This window comes from Elephantulus edwardii, unplaced genomic scaffold, assembly GCF_000299155.1.
Source record: "Elephantulus edwardii isolate Elephantulus edwardi_28Jun2011 unplaced genomic scaffold, EleEdw1.0 scaffold00531, whole genome shotgun sequence".
NCBI classification, from domain to species: Eukaryota; Metazoa; Chordata; class Mammalia; order Macroscelidea; family Macroscelididae; genus Elephantulus; species Elephantulus edwardii.
The window spans coordinates 514,900-518,708 of record NW_006400281.1 but is presented as its reverse complement, the minus strand read 5'-3'; the positions used below and the strand labels follow the sequence as shown (position 1 = coordinate 518,708).

The window sequence follows — 3,809 nt, the reverse complement described above, 5'->3', positions numbered from 1 at the left end:
GCATAGTATTCCATTGTGCGAATATACCACAGCTTCTCTACCCATTCGTTTGTTGATGGGCATTTAGGTTGTTTCCAACTCCTTGCTATTGTAAACATTGGATTCTGTAAAATTTTGATGAGACCCTTGTCTGAAATGGTATGTCCCAGTTAATAGGCTTTCTATTCGCTCTGTTGGAAAATGTTTTTGATGCACGCAAGGATTTAATCTTTAGGAGGTCCCATTTATCAATCTTATCTACTCTAGAGTGTGCATTTCTGACTGTACTGGTCAGACTCTTTATACCATAAGACTAGGCTGTCTAAGCTTGATTCCAGCTTCTCTCTGACGAACTTCATGGTTTTGGGTTTTACTCCCAGGTCTCCATGAGATCCACCATGAGTTGATTTTTGTGTATGGTATGAAATGTGGATACTGTTTCAGCTTTCTACAGGTAGCAGCCCAGTTTTGTCAGCACCATTTATTGAAGAGATTGTTATTTCCCATTTGATAGGTTTTATTTCCTTGTCAAATTTCAGTTAACCATAGACACGTGGGTCCATTTCTCAGTTCTCAGTTCTGTTCCATTGGTTTATGCCCCTGTCATCATACCAGTACCATGCTGTTTTGGTTACTACCACTGTGTAGTAAGTTTTGAGTTCAGGGAATGCTATGCTTCATTCTTGGTTTTCAGAAGTGCTTTGATTATTTGATGTCTCTTTCATATACAAATAAACTTGACAATTTCCCTTTTGAGCTCCTTGAAAAATGAATTTGGTATCTCCTTTGGAATTGAGTTGAACTTCTAGATTGCTTTTGGTGGCATTGTCATTTTTACAATATTGAGTATTGTTGCCTATGAAAAGGGAACATGTCTCCATTTGTTTAGGTTCTTTATTGTGTCTTGCAGAAAGGTTCTGTAGTCTTCTTTGTACAGATATTTTGTGTCTCTAGTTAAGTAAACTCCCAAGTATATAAATCTGTAGTTTGCTAGTGTAAAGGGTTTTGCTTTCTTGGTTTTCTTCTCTGAGTTCTCTTTGTTACTGTAGAGGAATTCCAGTAATTTTTGGATATTGACCTTATATCCTGCCATTCTACAAAATTGGCCTACTAGCTCTACCAGGTTTTTTGTTGAGTTCTTGAAGTCTTCTTTGCACACTATCCTATCATCTGCATATAGAGATTTGGACGCAGGAATAACATCCAATTCCTAAACAACATGCCTCTGGAAACTCTATGAACTTTGAGAAATGATAATAGTTATAGAAAGGCTTCATGTATTTTGTTCATAGTGTCACTATGAGCCGTGCTCGACTTGATGACAACCACCACCAACAACAACCATACTGATAGGTTAACCACCTCTTTCTTGATCTAGATGCCTTTTATTTCCGTCTTCCGTCATATTGCCCTAGCAAGTACTCCAATTCAATATTGAATAGAAGTGGTTATAGTGGGCATTCTTGTCTGGTCCCTGTTTACAAGGAAAAGGCTTTTAGTCTTTCTCCATTGAGAATGATGTTGGCTCTTATTTTACATATATTCTTTTCACTATATTATACTCCAATTTTGTTGAGTGTTTTTATCAGAAAGGGGTATTGGATTTTCTCAAATGCCTTTTATGCATCAATTACTAAAATCATATGGTTCTTGTTATTTGCTTTTTTAATGTGATAAATTACATTGATTGTTTTTCTTATGTTGAACCACTCTTGCATACTTGTTATGAATCTCACTTGGTCATGATGAATTATTTATCTGCTTTTGGATACTATTTGCTAGGATCTTGTAAAGGAATTTTGTATCCATATTTATGAGAGATATTGGTCTGTAGTTTTCTTGCCTCGTAATATCTTTGCCTGGTTTTAGGTAGTAGGGTTCTGATGGCTTCATAGTATGACTCTGAGAGTGTTCTTTATTTTTATATTTTTTAAGTAGTTTAAGTAGAATTGGTGATATATCTTCTCTGAATGTTTGGTAGAATTAATCTTTGAATCCAATTGATCCAGAACTTTTCTTATGGGGAAGTTTAGAATATAGATTGAAAAGGTATGGAGACAGGATGCATCCCTTACACACCCCTTTTCTGATTTTGAACCATGCAGTGTTTCCCTGCTCTGTTCTGAGGATTGCTTCTTGGTCTGAGTATAGGTTTCACATGAGCAAAATCAAGCGTTCTGTGATTCCCATTCTCCTCAACGTCAGCCACAATTTGTTGTTATCCACACAGTCAAAATATGTGGTGCATTGAGGATATCTACTGTCTCAGACATGCTGCCACTGTTAAGTGTCTTCGAGTCTTAGACAGCTCATAGCAACTCCTATCAAACCATTGTATTGGTGATCCTCTTCTCAGGCCTGTCCAAGGAAATCTCAACTGATAGAGAGATGCTGTCCCTTATGGAGACATTCACCTCTTGCCATGGCATTGCTGCTGCCTCTGCAGCCACCGCACCCCCATCCCTGCTCCTGCGCTGGGGGTCTAGGGCCCGCAGGTTGCATGGGGGCTCCACCACAACAGCCATGGGGCCCAGCACTTGCCACCTAGTCTAGGCTAAGGGACCCATGGGCCACAGCAGCTCCAATGAGGTCACAGCAGTGCGGGCTCAGCGGCAGGCAGAGGGAGGAAGCCGCTGCCATCTTGGTTCCAAGAATTCTCCCCAGAAGAGGTTCATTCTGCAGTGGTGTGGAGGCTCCACTGCACCAGTGTGTGTGTCAGTGCCTGCCATCTGCCCCAGGTGAGGGGATCCCTGGGGTCTGACCATGGGAGCCCCACGGAGCCTTGGCAGTGGCACGGGCTCGGCAGTGGTGTCCTGAGAGGCACACTCACCCATTCCTCCCTGGGAATCCTTACTCTCCTAATGTTGAGCCTCAATCTGAACTGAAGACCAGCAATCAACTGTTTAACTATTCAATTATCAATAAACAGAGGACTGTAGAAGGCCATGATGGCCTGCCTCCATGTGGCCTGCTGCTATAGCAGCTCGCTAGGTTGCCTCTGACACCACTGCCATCTTTTTTCTACCACTCCTGCATTTTTTATGGTTTCCATTTGCCTGGTATTTTTTTTCAGCCTTTGATTTTTACTCTCTTTTCTCTCCATTTTTTACAGGATGCATCTCCTGTAGGCAACATATTGATAGGCTTTGTTGTTTGTTTGTTTTTTATCCATTCTGCTACTCTTTTTCTCTTAATTGATACATTTAGTTCATTCACATTAAGTGTGATTACTGTCAGATTAGGCTTTACTGTTGTCATTTTGCTGTGTTTCTTTTTCTGTTATTTCTGGTTACTATGGTCCATCCCCTTTCCTTTGACTTCTCCAGAGGAAGGTCTTCCCTTAAAATGTCTTGTAGTTTTGGTCCTAGTTTCACAATCCTTAAGTTCCTTCTTTTTTTCAAAGGATTTAATTTCACCTTCATATTTGATGGAGAGCTTTGCGGGGTATAGGTTCCTTGGCTGGTAATTGTTTTCTTTCAACTTTCTGTATATGCCATCCCATTCTCTTCTTAGCTTACATTGTTTCTTCTGAGAAATTAGAACTTAATCTAATTGGTTTTCCCTTTGTAGGTGACTCTTTGTCATGCTGCTTTTAGAATTCTATCCTTATCTGTTATTTTGGAGAATTTTACTATTATATGTCTTGATTTTTTTTCTTTTTCTGTCTTCTAGTGTTTGCTGTGCTTCTGAATGTGGATTTTCCCATTCTTCAAAATACCTGGAAAATAAGGCTTCCACAGTTTTCTCAGTGACTTTCCTGTTGCTCCCATGTTCTGGAATTCCAACCATATATATGATGTTCCTTTTGATGGCATTCCACATGATTCTAA

At 39.9% G+C, this 3,809-nt stretch overlaps 1 pseudogene; it reads right to left on the bottom strand.

Annotated features, from left to right (window-relative positions):
• Window positions 1-2,504, bottom strand: part of LOC102843678 — a 4,144-nt pseudogene extending 1,640 nt beyond the window's left edge.
• Window positions 2,505-3,809: the final 1,305 nt, after the last annotated feature.